This window comes from Panthera onca, chromosome A2 (assembly GCF_046562875.1).
Source record: "Panthera onca isolate mPanOnc1 chromosome A2, mPanOnc1 haplotype 2, whole genome shotgun sequence".
Classification (NCBI taxonomy): domain Eukaryota; kingdom Metazoa; phylum Chordata; class Mammalia; order Carnivora; family Felidae; genus Panthera; species Panthera onca.
In genome coordinates, this window is record NC_138340.1 from 67,280,848 (window position 1) to 67,302,907 (window position 22,060).

At 39.9% G+C, this 22,060-nt stretch overlaps 1 pseudogene; it reads left to right on the forward strand.

Moving 5' to 3' along the window:
• Positions 1–624: 624 nt before the first annotated feature.
• On the forward strand, positions 625–17,309 carry LOC144613851 (mesoderm-specific transcript homolog protein-like; annotated as a pseudogene).
• The last annotated feature ends 4,751 nt before the right edge of the window (positions 17,310–22,060 follow it).

Sequence of the window (22,060 nt, forward strand, 5' to 3'; positions counted from 1 at the left end):
GAAGAAGGAGGAGGAGAGAGAAGAAGAAGAAGAAGAAGAAGAAGAAGAAGAAGCAGCAGAAAGTGAAGGAGGAGGAGGAGGGGGAAGAAGAGGGGGAGGAGAAGAAAAAGAAAGAGGAGGGGGAAGAGGGAGAGGAGGAAGGAGAAGAGGGAGAAGAAAGAGAAAATTAAAAAAGGTCCAATGATCTGCTGCCTGCATTAGACCCATTTTAGATTTAAGAACATGCATACTCTGAAAACAAAAATGTAGAAAAAGTACTCCAAACAAATGGTAACTGGAAGAGAGTAGGAGTAGCTATACCTACAGAAGAGAAATAGACTTTAAGTTAAAATGGTCAAAAGGGACAAGGAAGATCGTTATATAGAGATAAAACAGTCCATTGGTCAAGAAGATATAACAAGTATAAATGTTTATGCATCCAACATGAAAACATCTAAAATATAAAGCAAAAACTAACAGAACTGAAAGGAGAAATGAACACCAAGACAGTAATAGTAGGAAACTTTAGTAGGAGACTCCACTACAAACATTGGATACATCATCCAGGCAGAAAATCAATAGGAAAAAGCAGATTTGCACACTATAGATGAAATGGACCTAACAGACATTCCTATCTAACAGAACATGCAACGGCAGCAAAATACACATTCTTCTCAAGCACACGTCACGTTCTTCAGGATAGATCATATTTTAGGTTACAAGGTAAGTATTAAAAAGTCAAGAAAATTGAGACTATATCAAGTATCTTTTACAGCACTCAGGATATGAAACAAGAAATCAATAATAGGAGGAAAATTCACAGATATGTAGAAATTAACACACTTCTGAACAACCAGAAGATCAAAGAAGAAATAAAAAATTATCTTGAGATTAGCAAATGTGGAAACACAATATTCCCAGTCTTATGGGACATAACAAAAGTAGTGCTCAGGGGGAAGTTGATAGGTTTAAATACCTATATTTATAAAAAGAAAGATCTCAAAATAAACAATCTAACAATATACTTAAGTGAACTAGAGAGAGAAATAAACTAAGTCCAAAGTTAGCAGAAAAAAAGAAATTATGAAGATCATAATAGAAACAAGTAAAATAGAGAATAGGAAAACAGTAGATAATGGCACCTGGGTGGCTCAGTCCATTGAGTGTCCGACTCTTGATTTCAGTTCAAGCCATGATCTCACAGTTCGGGGGGTTTGATCCCTGAGTTCTGACAGCACAGATCCCACTTGGGCATCTCTCTTTTTCTGTCTTTCTGTCTCTGTCTCTCTCTCCCTTTCTCTCTGCTCCCCTCACCACCTCCCCTGATCATGCATGTGCTCTCTCTCTCTCTCGAAATAAATAAATAAACTTTAAAGACAGAAAAAGAAAATGTCAATAAAACTGAGTTCATTTTTAAAAAGATAAAATTGACAAAACTTTAGCTTTACTAACTGAGAGAGAGAGAGAGAGAGAGAGAGAGAGGACTCACATAGAATCAGAAAGGAAGTAAGAAACATTACAACTGATATCACAGAAATATGAAGGAACATGAGACTAGTATGAATATTGATATGCCAACGAATTGGATAACCTAGAAGAAAAGGATAAACATACAACCTACCAAGACTAAATTGTGAAAAAAATGGGAAATCCGAATAGATTAATAATGACTAAGGGGATGGGATCAATTATCAAACCTTCCCCATGAAGAAAAGCCCAGGATCTAACAGCTTCACTGGTGAATTTTACCAAACATTTAAAGAAAAATTAGCACAAATCCTTCTCAAAATCTTCCCCAAAATTAAAGACGAAGGGAGACTTCCAACTCAATTTATGAGGCCAATGTTACCCTGACAAAAAAGCAAGATAAGGCCACAACAAGAAAAATGAATCACAGTCTCGTATTCTGATGAATAGGGATGCAAAATTCTCCACAAAATATTAGCAAGGTAAATTCGGCAGTATATTAAAAGAATTATGGGGCGCCTGGGTGGCTTGGTGGGTTAAGCATCTGACTTCGGTTCCGGTCATGATCTCGTGGTTCGTGCGTTCGAGCCCCGCATCGGGCTCTGTGCAGACGGTTGTGAACCTGGAGTCTGCTTCCGATTCTGGGTCTCCCTCTCTCTCTCTGTCCCTCCCCTGCTCGTGCTCTCTCAAAAATAAGTAAACGTTAAAAAAAAAAAAGAATTATACGCCATGATCAAGTGGAATTTATCTCTCAGATGCAAGGATGGTTCAATACAAATGAATACATGTGATACATCACATTAACAAAGGATAAAATTATATGATAATATACACAGAAATAAGCATTAGGCAAAATTCAGCACTTTTCCTGATTAATAGCTCTCAACAAATTAGGTATGTAAGGAATGTACCCCAACATAAAAAAGGCCACATCTGGCAAGCCCACATCTAACATACTCACTAGTTACAGGTTAAAAGTTTTTCCTCTAAGATCAGAAACATAATTGGGATATTCATTTTCCTTTACCATTGGACATAGCACTGGAAGTCTAGCCAGAGAAATTAGACAAGGAAAATAAATAAAAGGCATCCAAATCAGACAGGAAAAAAGCATAATTTTATCTCTTTATACATGATATAAAAACTGTTAGAATAAATTCAGTAAAGTTTCAGTATACAAAATTAACATAAAAATTAGTTGTTTCTATAAACGAACAGCAAACTATCGAAGAAATAAAGAAAATAATCCCATTTACAAAAGCATCAAAAACACTAAAATGTTTATGAAAACTTAAGAAAGGAGGTGAAAGACTATACACTGAAAACTGTAAGACATTAATGAAAGAAATTGAAAAAGGCAAAAATAAATTGAAAGTTGTCCCGTGCTCATCTATCAGAAGAATTCATATTGTTAAAATGTCCATTCTAACCAGAGCAATCTACAGAGTCAATGCAATCACTATCAAAATTCCAGTGCCATTTTCCACAGAAATAGAAAAAAATAATTCTTTAAAATTTGCATGGAACCACAAAAGTCCCCAAATAACCAAAGCAATCTTGAAAAAGAACAAAACTTAAGGGATCATATTTCATGATTTATAACTATAATACAAGCTATAGAATTCAAAGTAGTAAGATACTAGTGTAAAAACATTCATATGGACCAATGGAACAGAAGTAAGAGTCCATAAATATGACCATACCTATACAGTCAATATTTGGCAAGAGAGCCAAGAATACTCACTGGGCATGGATAGTCTCTTTGATAAATGGTGCTTGGGAAACTAGGTATTACATGGAAAATAATGAAATTGAACCCATATCTTATGCCACTTCCAAAAAGTACCTCAAAAAATAAAGACTTAAATGTAAAAACTTAAACTGTAAAGCTCCTAAAAGAAAACACAGGGAAAATTCTACTTGAAATTAATTTTGGAAATGATTTTTTTTTTTTTGTATATGACACCAAAAGCACAAACAAGAAAAGCAAAAATAAAGAATTTGGACTTTGGAGCACCTGCGTGGCTCAGTCAGTTAAGTATTCAACTCTGGCTCAGGTCATGATCTCCTGGCCTGTGGGTTCGAGCCCTGCATCAGGTTCTGTGCTGACAGCTCAGAGCCTGGAGCCTGCTTGGGATTCTCTGTCTCCCTCTCTCTCTGCCTCTCTCCCACTCACATTTTCTCTCTCTTTCTCTCTCTCTCTCAAAAATAAACATTAAAAATTTTTTTTAAAAAGGTTAAAAAAAGAAATAGGACTACATCAAACTAAAAAGCTTCTGAATAGCCAAAATTTATTTGGCCAATAAATTTGAAACAACAAAATTGAAAAAGCAAACTATAGAATGGGAAAAATATTTTTAAACTATATATCTGATAAGGGGTTGGTATCCAAAACATAAGTGACTGATGTGACTCACTGGGGAAATAAATAATCCATCTTAAAAAATGGACAAAGGACCCAAATAAGGATTTTTCCAAAGAAAATGTACAGATCACCACCAAGTACATGAGAAGATGCTAAACATCAGTATTCATCCAGAAAACACAAAACAAAACCAGAATGAGATGAGATATCATCTCAACTTGTCAGCATAGCTATTATCAAAAAGACAAGAGATAAAGAGTATTGGTGAAGACGTGGAGAGAAGGAAATTCGTGTGCACCATTGGTGGGGATGTAGTCACTATGGAAAACATAGCGGAGGTCCAGTAAAAAAAAAGAAAATAGGAGCGCCTGGGTGGCTCAGTCAGTTCAACATCCAACTCTTGATTTCAACTCAGGTCTTGATCTCAGGGTCGTGGGATCAACTCCCACATCAGGATCTGTGCTGACGGGGCCTGCTTAAGATTCTCTGTCTCCCTCTCTCTCTGCCTTTCCCCTGCTCATATGGGCCCACACCCTTTCTCTCTCTCTTCCCCCACCAAAAAAAAAAAAAAAAAAAAAAAAAAAAAAAAAAAATGAAAATAGAACTGTCGTATGATACAGCAATTCTACATGTAGGTATCTACCAGAAAAAAATGAAATCGGTATCTCAAAAAGGCATCTACATCCCCACTTTGCAGCATTATTCACGTTTTTCAAGACACGGTAATGAGTTAAGTGTCTGTGAGCAGATGAATGGATAGAGCAAATACGGTATGTAAGTACAATGGAATATTATTCATCCCTACAAAAGAAGGAAATCCTGCCATTTGTGACAGCATCGATGAAACTTGTGGGCATTATTCTAAGTGAAATAAATCAGACAGAGAAATACCGTATGATCTCACTTGTATGTGGAATCTAAAAAAAAATCAAAGTGAAAGCAACAGAGTAGACTGGTTTTTGCCAGGGACTGAGGGGTGGTGGAAATGGGGAGATGTTGGTCAAAGGATATAAATTCACAGTTATATGATGAAGTTCTTGGGGTCTCACATACAGTGTGGTGAATAAAGCCAACAATACTGTATTGTATACTTGAAATTCGCTATGAAAGTAAACCTTGAATGTTCTTTCTCTGTCTCACACACACATGCACAAAATGGTAACTGGGGGAGGTGATGGGTGTGTTAACTAGCCTTACTGTGACAATCATTTCATAATGTGTACATATATATAATTATCATGTTGTGCACCTTAACCTTACACAATGTTCTCTGTTCAATTGTGTCTCACTAGAGTTGGGAAGGAAAATAATGTTAGAATAAGATTACTAGCTTATATACAAAAGCAGTTAAGTATCTCTACAGGGCAATAAGGCAACGCTACTTGAGTTCTTTTCAACTGGACAAAAGCACAACATACCTGGTGTCTGGGGTCTAATAAAAGAGTAAATAACAAAGCCAAACATAGGTGAATTTCCCTGGACAAGACAACTCACGTGATTATGTAAATAAATCTCCCTGACTAAAATGACCGAGTAACTTTCTTTGGGCTTTCAAATAGTAGAAAACTTTTCATAAGAGCTTAGCGCTAACATGCTTAGATAAAAATTTCTAAGTGGCATCATTTCCCTTTAGCCTGAAGAAGGTCCTTTATAAATTTCCTGAAGGTTGGGTCCAGTGGGACCAAATTATCTTTCCTTTGTTTAATTCTGAAGTAGGTTCCGCAACGTATAGAATTCTGGATTATTTTTAAGTTGTTCTGGTTCTTCTTCTCCTCCTCCTCCCCTTCCTCCTCCTCCTCGTCCTCCTCCTTCTTCCATTTGTTTATTTACTTATTTAAATTTAAATTCAAATTAGTTAACATACAGTGTAGTCTTGGCTTCAGGTGTAGAACCCAATGATTCATCTCTTACATGCAACGCCCCGTGCTCATCCCAAAAAGTGCCCCCCTTAATGCCCATCACCCATTTAGCCCATCTACCTTCCAGGAGCCCTCAGTTTATTCTCCGCATTTAAGAGTCTCTTGTGGTTTGCCTCCCTCTGTGTTTTCATTGTACTTTTCCTTCCCTTCCCCTATGTTCCTCTGTTGTGTTTCTTAAATCCCACATGTGAGTAAAAACTCTTCTTTTTAAATTTTAAGTCTTTCTTTTAAGTTTAGGGCTGTTCTTGGATATATACAGCAACACTGGACATTCTAGACCAAAGACTATACACATAAGTTCCATTCCCTAAAACTTAGGGAAAAATCTCATCCTTGCATTTGAATTTAGGTATTTATGTATACTTACAGTTTGAATTCACTGGGAAAAGGAAGACATTGATTTTCATATAAATAATCTAATGAAAAATCAGACAATAATCATACAATATGCCATGTGTATTTTACATTTCTGAAAATTTGAGAACAGGCATTTTAATTATTACCTCTTACTGTTTTACAGGAATTCAGGACTATTTAAATGCATTTCAAAGCAATCTTTTTTTTTTTCTGAGAATAGTCTACAACAGGTGTCATGATAAAAGTTAAACCAACAAATGTCAGTTTTGCTTCTAAAGAGAGTTAATGGAGAATCTCAGGTGTCTCTGTGTCTCTGCTTGAAAAGATTTGCTTGATTGCAATTGTTCATAAAACTTAATACAAGGATGCTTTCAAGGGATTGAAATTTGTCAGAATATAGTATATTATGCAACAAAAATGTTAGTTATATAATCCAGTGGTAGACATAATAATTTAATGAAGCATAGTTCAAAGATCAGAGTCTTACCAACTTGAACTATAGCTGATTGTTTAAAATAAATTTAGAAATACTTAGAAATATAGCTATGTAGGATAAAATAATCGTCCTACATATTTACCATTAATATATAAGAACAAATGACTTCAAGTACTTCAGGCAGAGAACTTAGTGTCTGTTACAGAAATAAGCTTGTTCCTCATTACCAGGTCAAGGACAGATAATTGTTATAAAGAGAAATATATCCACACTATCTAGGTGTTTGAGATTGAACGTTTATCATTAAAAGCGTATCTATTTTTGGAGTTATTTATGGAGCACTGTCATGCCCAAAGAACCAGAGATAAAAAAGATACATATATTTTCTTTGCCTTAAAACAACTCACAGTTTAATTAGGGAGATTGACAAGTAAAGCAGAAGTCAGGGTACAATGTGACAAGTTCTGTCAGCTGGACAACTGGGAAGCCATGTAAGTCAGTGCAACTACTAGAGACAAATCACTCTGGCAACTGCATGCAGCTGAGAAAGAAAAACATTCTTTTCTTTCTTTTTTTTTTTTTAATTTTTTAATGTTTATTTATTTTGGAGAGAGACAGAGACAGAATGCGAATGGGTCAGAGGCAGGGAAAGAGGGAGACACAGAATCCGCAGCAGGCTCCAGGCTCTAAGCCATCAGCACAGAGCCCCACGCGGGGCTTGAACTTGCTGAGATCATGACCTGAGCCGCAGTCAGGCGCTTAACTGACTGAGCCACCCACATGCCCCGAAAGGAAAACATTCTTAATCATGCAGATATTTCTGTTACACATTTACCACCATGGACCTGAAGGGCAGTCGGCCATTTCGTTCGTTGAGATTCTCAACTTCCATTAAGAACATTTCCACCAAACAGATACCTAATGCCCAGCCCATCCCCACCCCAAATTCACAGAAAATGAGGTGATGAGGTTGTGAGACACGCCTCACTTAGGTATCTCTTGAGACCCACCTGCCTCAAATCTTTCACTTCTCCTTGATAAAGAGATAACCATTTGGTAGTTGTGTTAAGATCTTAGTTTGTCAAGTAAATGAAGATTAAGTATTGGCCTAGGAGCCCATGTCCTTGGGCTAACAGAGTTCACTGGCCACGTTCTCACGTGCAACCAATATTACTCACTGCTTCCTGGACTGGAAGGTATGTGTGTACATGTGTGTGGATGTATGCCTGTGTATATGAGCGTGTGTGTGTGTTTGGGGGTATATTTTGATATGTTCCTGGGACTCTATTTTGAAAAGGGTGAATTTCATCGTAGCTTGAGCTTCCTCCTGAAAATCACCATGGACTGAATTTGAAGAAGTCAGAAGACAAATTTTCTAATTCCAAAAATGTGGACAAAGGCTGAAATTTTGTGTACAGTCTGTTTATCCCTGTTCCGAAAACAATCAAGTTTCTCTAGGATATTCTGGGGCTCCCGGGTGGCTCAGTCAGTTAAGCGTCCGACTTTGGCTCAGGTCATGATCTTGCGGTCCGTGAGTTCGAGCCCCACGTCGGGCTCTGTGCTGACAGCTCAGAGTCTGGAGCCTGCTTCAGATTCTGTGTCTCCCTCTCTCTCTGCCCCTTCCCTGCTCATAGTCTCTCTCTCTCTCTCTGTCTCTCTCTCTCTCAAAAATAAACATTTAGAAAAAAATTTGCTCTTAAAAAAAAAAAAAGATTCTCTAGGATATTCCGATCCTCGATAATTGCTGTTCCAGAATTTCCTGCTCAAGCCGTGTTCATCTGTTACTCACACTATCATCCATAATGTAATGCCTCCTTTTCAATTTCCAAGTGCAATGGACTGAATAGTTGAGCCCGACCCCCAAATCCATCTGTGGAGGCTCTAATTCTCAGTGTGATAGTATTCTGAGGTGGGACCTTCGAGAAGCAATGATGAGATTAGTGTCCTTACAAGGTGAAGTGCCCAAACTCTGTGTGTGTGTGTGTGTGTGTGTGAGAGAGAGAGAGAGAGAGAGAGAGAGAGAGAGAGAGAGAGGACACAGCAAGTAAAAGTCTGTCCACAAACCAGAAAAAAGACTTTCACCGGAACCTGACCATGCTGGCTCCCTGGTCCAGGACTTCCCAGCCTTCAGAACTAGTTTTGCTACTAAAGCCACATGGTCTATAGTGTTTTGTTAAATCAGTCCAAACTGACTAACAGCTGGTCCCTTTAAACACTTCTTTAGGGGCTCCTGGGGGGCTCAGTCGGTTGAGCATCTGCCTCTCGATTTTGGTTCAGGTCATAATTTTACGGTTGCTGGGATCGAGCCCCGTGTTGGGCTCTGCCCTGAAAGCATGCAGTAGGCTTGGGATTCTCTCTCTCTCTCTCTCTCTCTCTCTCTGTTTCTCCCCGCCCCGTCCCCACTTGCATGCATGCATGCACCCATGCTTTCTCTCTCTCTGTCTCTTAAAATAAATAAATAAACATAAAAGAAAAACCCTTCTCTTTACTGCAGGGAGAATGCTGCTGCTCTCCTTTAAGCCTTCGGATGACTCTTCGTGGGTCATTAATCCCTCTGTCTGCATTTACTTCTAAGGTTGGCCCTGGAAAAACACAGATTCCAGTTACGTGTGTCCTTGAAAAGATACAAAACTGTAAACACTTTTCTCTTCCTTATGATTTTCTTAATCGCGTCATTGTCTTCTCTAGCTAACTTCGTTGTAAGTGTGCAATAGTAATATATATTACATATGAAATGCTTGTTCATCGACTGTGTTATCAGTAAAGCTTCTGGTCAATGGTATAGGCAATTAGGATTTACACTTGGAGGAGTCAAAAGTTATATGGGCATTTTTCACTGTGCAGGGCGTCTGTGCCCCTAACCCCTGTGCTGTTCAAGGCCAACTGTACGAATCTGCCTCGTCTCCGTTTTGCTCCTGCTACACGGATACGCATGCTGTTTCCCAAATACATTTTGCTTTCATAAAGCCATTGAAATTTGCTATTTTCTCTCCCTGGAACACGGTCTCTAACACTATCCGAATGGTTCTTTCCTGCTTCGTCACAATTGTCTTCTTAGCAAAGGGTCTATCCCGAATCATCCTTTATAAAAAGGCATTCCCAATTAATTTCTTACCCAGCTCTATTTGTCTGACATATCATGAAAATGTGTTTATTTTCTGTTTCTCTTTAGCAGCCTGCTGTAAGTTTATTCCTTAGGGTCAGGGACCTTGTCTCTTGTTCACCGCTGTAGCATTATCTGGAACAAATTGTCCTGAATAAATGAATGGTTACATTTACATCCATAGTTATAATTTGAAGGTAATTCTCTCTGTGGCTCTTGCCACACCTGATGTAATGATAGGATTCTTAGGTCCAGGAGTGAAATTTTCAGCTCAATCATTACATTACATTAAAGAGAGCACAGGGCTTGAGTCACGGAATCTTTAATCCGACTTTACTCTTTGCTAACAGAGAAAGGTATGTTTTTCCAGTCTTACATTTCTCATCTGTAACATGGAGCCTAGACCTACCCCACTGGATTGTCAGGCAGATCACGTGAAAATAGATAAAAATAAATAAGTTACTGTACACGGTGCCTAGCACATAATAACAGCTCAGTGAAAGGTCATTAGTAGTTAGCATGGACAGAGCCATATGTCATCTTTCCATTAGAGAACCCAGTGACCCCCTGCTCCTTCTAAACCCAACATGGAAGTATCTGGAGTGGCTTGGAATGTTTTGACTAATTTAAGATTTTACGTATTACCACATCATTCTCAAGCGCAAAACAATGACAGCTCCATTACGGTCATTGAATTAATTCCCTAACATGCCACCGTCCCACCCACACTTTTGCCTGACTTGACCACCTGATTCCAAGCCTCAGCACATCATTTTCCTTTTCAACAGTGTTATGCGAATCCTCCTTCCTGCCTGACTTCGTGTGCAGGTTGTGACCCTCTCAAGCCATTGTAACTGCCAACTTGGGTTTCCTCGCTGTTTACCTCTTGGTAATGGAGAGTCCAGGGGCAGATCTGTGTTTTCCATACCTGTTCGCTTCCTTTACAACTGTGAGTATTGCAAGTTTGCCTTGATCTTTCTGAATTAGAGAGGAAATGATGCCATACCTGTCCTGACAAGTGGAAGTCTGAGGCCTTCGGTAAGTGCTAGAAACTAGCAGCTTTCCACTCTCCTGAAAAACAAAATCATAGTCTTCCACCAATCGTTTTGCTTCGGGGGAGACGCACAAAGCACTGAGAGAGAAGGGCTACAGCCAACGGATAACTCAACAAAGACAGCATTGTGAGTAATAGGGAGGGAGTTGTGCAACCAGATCATTGTTCACATTTCTCATCAGATTCTTGCAGCCCCAGAGACTAAAGGCCGGCATATAGGGGCCGGCTGTGGAAGGGGGCGGGGCCTATTTGGTTTATCCCAGAAGTATCGTGGAATTCAACAGTTTTATATAGTTTGCTTCTTGTCATACAATTGGGAAAAGATACATAGATGTAGATCTCGGATCAGGTTGTTTCATGAAACTCGATACACCTAGTTAAGCTGTTTCTGAGCAGTAGGGACCAAGGGCTTCTGGAACATATTCCAAAAAAAGCATCATACAGGAGCGCCTGGGTGGCTCAGTCAGTTGAGCGTCTCTTCATTTTGGCTCAGGTCATGATCTCATTGTTCCTGAAATCGAGCCCTCCATCGGGCCCTGTGCTGACAGTAGAGAGCCTGTTGGGGTTCTCTCTCTCTCCCTCTGTCTCTCTTCCCCTCTGCCACTCCTGCTCTGTCTCTCTCACTCTCTCTCAAAATCAATAAACATTTTTTAAAAAGGCTCGCACAGAACTACAGCTGAAAAAGATTCTATTGAATCCAAGATGGAGTGAACAATTGTAATCCAAATGAGAAGAAACTTCTAGTTAGCAATAAGGGTCTCACAGGAAAAACCAGAGCCTTTCCATTGAGGTATGGGGAGTAGGTTTTGGATAATATACTTGACCAAACATAAGAAGGAAAAATAAAGGCATTTGTTGGTCTCATCGTTGTTGGTTGTTGCTTGTTTTGTCATAGGGCCATGTTTCACTGAGATGTGGTTGTATTAGAAGTTAATACCAGAGTCTTGGGGCGCCTGGGTGGCGCAGTCGGTTAAGCGTCCGACTTCAGCCAGGTCACGATCTCGCGGTCCGTGAGTTCGAGCCCCGCGTCAGGCTCTGGGCTGATGGCTCGGAGCCTGGAGCCTATTTCTGATTCTGTGTCTCCCTCTCTCTCTGCCCCTCCCCCGTTCATGCTCTGTCTCTCTCTGTCCCAAAAATAAATAAAAAACGTTGGGAAAAAATTAAAAAAAAAAAAAAAAAAAAAAGAAGTTAATACCAGAGTCTTAATACATGCTGCATGATGTTGCATTTGGTGGTTGTCTCCCATGATAGATTTCTGCTGTGTTTTGTGTTTAATACAATTATGTGAACTGTATATGGTTCTATGAATTCCGTAAGTCCAGTTATTCCCAAGTTATCCATTTGTTTTCTATGCAAAATCCAAAACTACTGAAATATTGTAGGAATTTTCATAGAGGAGCACTGGTTTGGTCACTTAGTTACCATCTAGAAGCTGCACTAAGGTCTTACTTCTCCAAAAAGAACGGCTGACCAAATGCAAAACCCTTTTCTAAAATTATGTGTTCATTTCGTGTGAGCTTCCTATCTATTTTCCTAATAAGTTGTTCTGTGCATGATAAGGATACAGGTAATATCTTTCCATTAACAGTCTAAAAGAAGATCTGTGGGAAAAGAAAAAAAAAAAAGTATGTTTCTTTTTCCTTTCTTTTTTTTTATTTAATTTTTAAAAAATTTTTTTTAACGTTTATTTATTTTTGAGACAGAGAGAGACAGAGCATGAACGGGGGAGGGGCAGAGAGAGGGAGACACAGAATTAGAAGCAGGCTCCAGGCTTCGAGCCATCAGCCCAGAGCCCGACGCGGGGCTCGAGCTCACGGACCATGAGATCGTGACCTGAGCTGAAGTCGGACCCTCAACCGACTGAGCCACCCAGGCGCCCCTCTTTTTCCTTTCTAATAGAACCTGTAAGAGAGTCTTGTGAACTGGAAAAAAATATACATACCGGATTGGTGTTTGAGTTCAACCAAATTTATTTTATAACCGAAGTTTATAAAATAAGAATAAGGGTTTGTGTACTTTTACCTACCAGTTACTTTTTATGCTATAACAGTTTCACTACTTGCATTTTAAGGACGTTTGGTTTGGCCTGTCTTTGGAATTTGAAATCCCAAGTATATATTCCTATAATTATACATGACTGAATAAAATTCTGAGTACAAGTTTACTGTTATAGAAACTTTAAATGATACATTTATTTAATTAAGGCTCTAGTTTATTTCTAATGTGCTATTTTTCTAGTTATTCATACCTTTATCCAGTCCAGATAAAGTTAAATCGATAGCATATAATGAAGGCAAATGACTTTTCAAGTCGATAGTCTCAAGTATTTTCTACCCCAAAACAATGGAATTGAAATAATTTCATCAGAAATAGTGACTCTCTATAGTAATAATTTTCGTTTGCCCAGATTCATTTCAGAGAGCCTATTGGGGTTCTCTCTCTCTCTCCCTCTGTCTGTCTTCCCTTCTGCCACTCCTGCTCTGTCTCTCTCACTCTCTCTCAAAATCAATAAGCATTTTTTTAAAAAGGCTCGCACAGAACTACAGCTGAAAAAGATTCTATTGAATCCAAGATGGAGTGAACAATTGTAATCCAAATGAGAAGAAACTTATAGTTAGCAATAAGGGTCTCAGAGGAAAAACCAGAGCCTTTCCATTGAGGTATGGGGAGTAGGTTTTGGATAATATACTTGACCACATAATTCCTTAGTTTACCCTTAAGGAAGGGTAAAAAGGAAGGGTCCACATAATTGAAAACACATAAATCCTTCCAAGTCACCTAATTACAGAAAAAAGTAGAGCATGTAAAATATAATTTAATTTTATTATTTTTACTACTATCTCTTTCAAATTCAGACCCAATTGTCTTTCTAAGTTAAGGAATAAATCCTGTTTTACTTTTGAGTTTTCTACTGTGATACTTCAACCATTTCATAATAAAAATAAGCATACTTGAAGACTTTATTAAGATACTGTTTCTCAACTTAAAACTCGTGTTCGATCCGGCAGTCATTAAACGATATTGACAGATTTTCATCATATACCCAGTTTGTCCGGAGATGCGACAAATCAGTTCCAACGCTATCAGTTGTCTCTGTGTAAAACAAATATGATTTAGTTTTAAAAGTTTAAAACCAACAAACGCACACTGAGAAAGTTATAGTTGATTGCATTTTTCCCAGTAAAGGGAAGATTGATTTTACCCTACTAGGATGTAAACGCAGGATTGCAGGGAATTTAAGTATTATCTACCAGATGTTGATTCCACTAAGCTATCTTTTTAGCTTCTGTTAGGGGCTTTTGATCACAGTTGGCTCGAAGTAAATAAATGGCAAGCTTACCCAGTGCTGCTAATACCAGCAGATGCGCCCCAGTCTCAGGGAAGCCAGGGGAGACAGCCGTGGGAGATCTTAGGAAAGAGACACATGGACGTCTTCAGCGGCATCATAGCACATCAACTCAATGGCAACTAAAGGACTTCCATGCTGGAAGACCAGGGAAAATCTTCTAATATTTGCTTTTAGCCACGAAGAGAGACTTTAATGACCTTCACCAGTTCGTAGATCTAGCTCTAGGGTATGTTATTTAGTAACCTAAAAGCTGTTCTAGAAATAGAGAAGCATTGTGTCCAGGTAGGAGTTTTGAGGCCCCATGCTATCCCTTGACTTTCCGATATAAACTCAATCCCAACTGGATTTGACACCGTGTAGTCCTATCAGAAAGAATAAGATTGAACCAAAGAGTTAAATTTAAGCAAAGATGGAAATGGAAACATACGTCATCAGAGAATTTCATAAATAACTTTAAAGTATAATTGGATGAGGGGCGCCGGGTGGCTCAGTCAGTTGAGTGTCCAACTTTGGCTCAGGTGGTGACCTCACAGTTCATGGGTTCAAGCCCCTCGTCCGGCTCTGTGCTGGTAACTCAGAGCCTGGAGTCCGATTTGGATTCTGTGTCTCCTGATTTGGATTTCTGCCCCTCCTCCTCTTGTGCTCTGTCTCCCTTTCTCAAAAATAAATAAACATTAAAAAAATAGTAAAATATGTGTATATCACTGGCTGAATTTATTACTCATTCCACACAAATCCTCACCTCAAGTATTGGGCATGAGCCTAGCAGAGCGGTTGAGCACATTATATCCAGATCACCTGGATTCAGACTCCAGCTCTCACTGGAAAGACTTCCAACCACACCCACAGAGCCTTGGTGGAAGATGCCTAGTCATCTTTAGGCAAATTTAGGCAAATTGCATCCGGACTTTGTTTCTTTTGTCTTCTGTAACATGGAGATGATAACAAGAGTCCCTATTTTATGCCCTTGTCATGTGGATTAAATGAGTTAATATTTTTAAAGTGCTTGACAGATGCCTGATGGAAACTAAGCTTTGTTAATTATTACCTAGCTATCAATAAGGGGTTGGGACGGCAGAGATGTGGGGAATTCTTGCCCATCATTACCTATTTGGTGGGCTAAAGAGGCCCAGAAGTAGATGTCCTGATGTTGAGAAGACAGGGTGATGAAGCTATTGATGGGTCACTATCTACCTGTTGGAGATGTCTGCACCAGAAATCATTATTGACAGACTTTCCAAGGGGAGCGCCTATTTCACACATGATAGAATTCATTTCTTAGGTTGCCCTTAGCAACAATGCTAGTTTTTCCTTTGTTAGATCTCAAGTAGATGAGTTCAAAAGAAACTGTGAAAAATAAGTCTGGCTAGAAGATAATCAGGTTTCCTCACATCATTAAAAAAAAAAAAAAAAAAGAGCCACCTAGAGACTCCAGCTATTACAACCAATTGGAAAAGCAGAACGAACAGAAAGTGTTTGGAAAGAATCGTGCTTGGTTTTCGCATATGAAACTGGTATCGTTGACCTTTGCTGGTCAATTCCACACTTAGGTGTTGTTTCTACAATATGGGGAATAGATTTCAAAACATACGATAGCGTACTTAGCTCCTCGATTGCCGTCTTAATACATTGCTCCCAGGGACGACCGTGTTCAGAATATTAGTGTTCACACACGTTGACATTCATTTGCCACACCTGCTCTGAGCACAGTACCAATCGATAGCCCTGGGTGTATTTGCCCATTCTTTTTGATTAGACATTTTAACTAACATGTTGGCCCTGAGAGGTAGATTACAGTTACCTTTACAGAAAGGGAAATTGAGTGGTGTTGATTTACACACAAGACATCTGGAACCAGAATTTATACCTGTTGATACCCAACCCAGTGCTGTTTCTCCAAGACATATGCATTTGTACCAAAGGCAAGTGTCTCCCTCCTCCCACGTCATACTTCTGAAACTATCCAAGATTCTGAGGCCTTGCTTTAGAATGGTGCTCCTTGTATCTGCTTGTGATCTAGGTGGCATAACTGAGACACGGTCCCTTTTTGATCCCTAATAAATACTAGGGGATTCTTTGTTACCAGGAATTTCTAACTCCAGGACCCTAGTACATTTCCCACCTAAGCTATACATGTCTAAAGTATCTCACTTCTCTGTCTTGCTATTTCCTCCCAGGTCTCATTCCAGCCATAGGGTTCTAATTAAATATGGAATGTGAGCTCTCTTCCAAACATGGAGTCTTGTAGTCCAGATCTTACCTGGACCAGGATAAGCGGTTCAGGTGGGGTTACTGGCTGTGCCCCTGCTTGTGGCCTATCTGCATATCCCACTCCTCCCTACCTGCAGGGTTCTCCCTCTCTTCACTCATGGCAGTTGTCATGCAAATTTTTTACCTACAAGGGACTAGGCATCTTCCACCAAGGCTCTGTGGGTGTGGTTGGAAGTCTGCGATAGTTGTGCTTTCACATGGCTTTCCAACATCCAGCTATGGTTGGCACAAGGTTTGGGATGGCCTGACCCTGAGGTTTCATCCAGTGATTGCCCTTGATGTCTTGGGCTTTGGCTTCGGTGACAAACTGAGGCCACATCACTATTCCATATTTGAACAGGCTGGCATTGTGGAGGCACCTCTGTGGCATCTGGAGCTCCCAAACCACAAGATCAACCTTTTGTCTCATGATTACGGAGATATTGTTGCTCGGGGGCTGCTCTATAGGTTCAAGCAGAATTGATCTGGGAAGCTTGCCATAAACAGTCTCTGTCTCTCGAAGGGACGTGTACTTCCCAAGACTCACCGTCCTCACCTTCTCCAAAAGTTTCTCAAAGATGGAAACATGCTGTCATCTATCCTCACGTGATTGATGAACCTTCTCCTGAGGTCTCACCCCCCGTCTTCGGGCCGTGCGCCTGACCCTCTGAGAGTGAGCCGTGGGACATGTAGGCAGGGATATAGAACGATGATGGCAATTCAGTTATCGACAGTCTCTTACAGGACTTCAGCCAGAGAAAGAAGTTTAGAAGATGCTGGGTGGGAGCTCTTGCTTCTGTAACGGTTGCCATTTACTCTTCTTGATGGGCCATTGGATCCTGTGAATCCCTATCAGTGCTGATTCTGGATGACTACATCAACCTCTCTCCACAGCTGGAGGATCCCATGGGCTTCTTGAATGCATACATGGGCTTCATCAACTCCTTCTGAGCTGGAAAGAGTAGTTTCCCTGTGTTGTCTCCCCTACCCCCTGATCCGCTGTGTATTCCACTTAGGAAGAAATGCCCAAGAGGTCCTGGCCACCAAACACCACTCCCTCACAGGAGTCCACTTGACCCACACTGGTGATCCACATACAGGAGAAAGCCCGCAGAAGCACGTTCCAAGGACGACCCAACAGTGCACCTTCCATTCTAACATCTGAGCGAGTGTCCGGACTTGCCTTTGTCCTTGCGCCACTAGGAAATTCTGATGAGCACCACTACTCACAGAAACAGAAAGACAGAGAGACATTTTTTTTTTTAAATGTTGATTTATTTTTGAGAGAAAGAGACATAACACCAGGAGGGGAGGGGAAGAGAGAGGGAGACGCAGAATTGGAAGCAGGCTCTGGGTTCAGAGCTGTCAGCACAGAGCCCCACGTGGGGCTGGAACTCACGAACTGTGAGATCGTGACCTGAGCTGAAGTCAGCCGTTTAACCCACTGAGCCACCAATATGCCCCGACAGAGAGATGTTCTTAAATGTCTTTTTAACACTGCTATGGACTTTTCTGAACCATTTAGAAATGCTCACTTCTGGCCCACTTTCAACTGGAATCCTATGGTAAAGAATGAGGGGAGGGTGTCTCCTTACCTGTCCTCAAATGGCTTTAGGGACACATGCTTCCGTAAGTTCTCTAAGTAACAGTTTCATGAGAGTGAGTCTCCTTTGTGAGAATTTTGGATTTAGTTTCATCAGCTGCCTTTAATTGTAGACATTTCGTTAAAATCGGTTTGGGTTTGAATAATGCAGTATTCTAAGTACACTTTAAGACTATGATTTACCTACACATATTATATATGGATACTAGAACCAGCGGATGTTCTGGCACAGTAGTGAACCTTTCTAAACAGGTTTAATTTCTGAATAAATTGAATTAACTCCAAACTATTTACAGAATGTCCTAAAATCACAGGATATTAAGGGCCAGTTGCATCTGTGCCAGAAATGTACTGTTAAACCAACAATCTGACTCTTCATCCTGTAGCGTAAGTCCCTCCTGAGCTGGAGAGGAGAGGATTGTTGGATCGTCCAGATTCCTATGCCGAAGGTAGATGGATCCCTTTCATGACAATTGTGTAACTTCTCATTGGTTGGCCCCGAGAGGCTTCCTCATGTAGCTCAGTGATTCCTGTACTTTACAGACAGGAAAGTTCCAGAAACTTCAAGAACAAATTCTGAAAGGCCTCTGAGTAAATGATGCTGCATACTTTTTTTTTCTTTTCTTTTCAAGCCAGACTTTCATTGTCGTAGCCAAAACAGGATGATTGATTGTTTAAAAAGCTTTGTTAGCAATTTCAAGTGTAACACCTTTATATTTTCCAAATAAAAATGAATTTGGACCCAAAAAGAAAGAAAGAAAGGAAAATGTGAGCCCTGTCAAGGTCCTTTCATTGCCGTGTTTTTATTTTATGCAGTAGTCCCCCGTAGCTGTGGATCTGGAAGCACATGGTCCTTCCGATGCACTGTCAGAAGGTAATAGCAGCCTAATGCTACATCACAATGTCTACACCATTTGCCTCACTGAATCTCATCATGTAGGCATTTCATCATTCACATCATTATAAGAAGAAGGAGGAGCACAGAACAATAAAATATTTTGAGAAAGAGAGAAGGCATTCACATAACTTCTATTACGGTGTATTGTTATAATTATCCTGTTTTATTAGTTATTGTTGCTAATCTCTTACGGTGTCTAATTTATAAATTGAACTTTATTATGTGTATGTATGTGTAGAAAAAAACCCGAGTATATAATCCGTTTGGAACATACGCCCCGCAGATATGGGGGGACTACTGAATTGGATTACTTATTGTGTTTTATGCTGCACTATGTGCATATTGACTATATGTTTTCCTCATATGCACATAAGTCTAGAAGGTCTTGCTTCTTGCCTTTCTATAGAGCTGTCATTTCTTGGCTTAGATATAGAAATTTGACACAGATATTTGTGGAGTGAATAGATATCCAAATAGCCGGTTATCTGATACGTTCAGGATACAATATCCGGGTGTGGGATTGCTTTTCGAGGCAGAATTTGGAATTCCAACTGAGGATTTATGGCCTACAAAATAGTTCTTCCTTTGCCCAGTCCTATTCTACACAGACATCCACATGTATTCACGGGAAAATTAGAAACACTGAGACATTGTAGGGAAATTTTCATAAGGCTAGATAATAAGTGGTAATATCCATGTGGATGCGGTATGATGATCGATCGTGGGGTCATGTGTGTGTATATGTATTTTAGTGTTCTTACTAGGAAAGAAAATATTAACCATCTCATATTAGTCGTCAGATATCTTATTTATATTTTACTGGTTATAAATCCCTAACTCTGGAAACCATCATGCTGCAGAAAATTAGGATCCCCGCTACCCCAGTGGGGCTGGGCAGCTGGCGTTTAGCCACTGTTGCTGTGCATACCTATTCTCTAATGCACTTGGATTCTTTCTAATCAAGAAAAAAAAGTCTACTTTCCTCGAAGTTTGCCCCTTACCCAGAAGAGCATCTGAAAATCAATCACGGTACAAGGCACACAGTGTGAGCCTCTTATCTTCCATGATTGCAATTCTCGGGTACTGAGAATTCCATTTGGCGTCAGCCAGAAAGTGTGGGTGAACTGAGTATCTTTTAAAGTTTTTAGGTACAAATGAAACTGGCACTTTGAAAAGGACCCCAGAACATAAAGAAAGATGTAGCAGCCCTTTCTGCCTTCAGCCTCTGTGACTATTTTGACAAAGTGATTCTCCCCCCACTTTTAAAGAGAGAGGCTTTGGAGGAGTTGGATAGCTTTAAAAAAATGAGTTGATGAGAAATTTTGATAAATCACTAAGGTAAACAACAGCTACGTTTGACAGAAGGAAATAAAGTGGCAGGTAGCACAAAACCTGGATTCTGTGACTTACTGCTAAAAGCAGTAGCTGAGCCAGGTACAGAGGGATATAAACACGTCAAAGAATGCTGCTTCAGCTATAAGCCTGTAATACTGTGTTTCTTTGGGGAGGAGCATCTGACTATAAAAGTAAAATCGAGAGGTTTTTCTAAAAATTAAAACATGGAGGCACCTGGGTGGCTCAGTCGGTTAAGTGTCCGACTTCGGCTCAGGTCACAATATCATGGTTCATGAATTTGAGCCCCGTGTTGGCTCTGTGCTGACAACTCAGAGCCTGGAAACTGCTTCAGATTCTGTGTCTCCTTCTCTCTCTCTCTGCCCCTTCCCTGCTTGCACTCTGTCTTTCTCTCTCTCTCTCTCAAAAATAAACATTAAAAAAATGTTTAAAATATATGGTAAGAGATTTTAACTATGGACCCACAAGCCACACTGTGGATTTGAATCTGGTCCTCATTTTACTCTCTCTCTGATGCCGAGCAAGTTTTATTTAACACTTTACACCTGATTTCTCCTTCTGTATGAAATAGAAAAAGTAGAAAACATAGCATGGTTAGGAGGATTAAGCAAATTTATATTGGAAAGGTGGCTAAGAGAGTGCAGTTCTTGTAAGCGCGTAAGTACCAACTCCATTATTGCTGCCATGTTAAAGGCTTGCTTTCACTTTCCCATCATCACAATGCAGTGGCTTCTTAGCACTATCATTCAGAAAAAGAAAGAAAGAAAAAACGGGAAGGAAAGAAGGAAGGAAGGAAGGAAGGAAGGGAGGAAGGAAGGAAAGAGGGAAGGGAGGGAAGGAGGAAGGAAGAGAATAAGTGTCAGTACAATGTTTATTTCACCAGAACCATCCAATAGGATGGGGAGTATTTTATAAAAAGACACCCCAACGTTTATAGCAGCACTATCAACAATGGCCAAATTATGGTGAGATCCCAAATGTCCATCAACTGATGAATGGATTAAGAAGATGCGGTATACAGTATACACACAATGGAACTAGTAAGTGATGAAAATGAATGAAATCTTGCCATTTGCCACAACGTGGATGGAACTGGAAGGTATTATGCTAAGCAAAATAAGTCAGTCAAAGAAAGACAGACATCATATGATTTCACTCATATGTGAAATTTGAGAAACTTAATAGAAGACCATAGGGGAAGGGAAGGAAAAATAAGATAAAAACAGAGAAGGAGGCAAACCAAGGAGACTCTTAAATACAGAGAAGAAGCTGAAGGTTGACAGGAGTGGGCAATGGCAGGATGGGTTACATGGGGAATGGGCACTGGGGAGGGCATTTTTCGGGATGAGCACTGGGTATCATATGTAAGAGATGAATCACTGGGTTCTACTCCTGAAGCCAAGACTACACTGCATGTTAGCTAACTTGAGAATTAAAAAAAAAAAGGGAAAAAAGCACACTATTTCCATAAACTTGAGGCCAGTGGTTGAACAAAATCCTAGAGACTTCATTTAATGTTAAAATTATAGGGGTGCCTGGGCGACTCAGTCGGTTGAGCGTCCAACTTCAGCTCAGGTCATGATCTCATGGTTTGTGGGTTCGAGTCCCACATCGGGCTCTGTGCTGACAGCTCAGAGCCCGGAGCCTACTTCAGATTCTGTGTCTCCTTCTCTCTCTGCCCTTGCCCTGCTCACACTCTGTCTCTGTCTCTCAAAAAAGTGAAAAAACATTAAAAAAAATCTTTAAAAAAATTATAATGCTCCTAGTAAAGAAATTTAGAAGAAAACTCATAATGTATTTCTGTAAGCAGGGTTGATGAGAACACCTATCCCAACTGTATTCCAACAGTACAAGAAAATACATGTGGTGCCAGAGCTTTGCCTTCTAAATGTATGCAAGAATATTCTCCTCTGCTCTCCATCCTGTG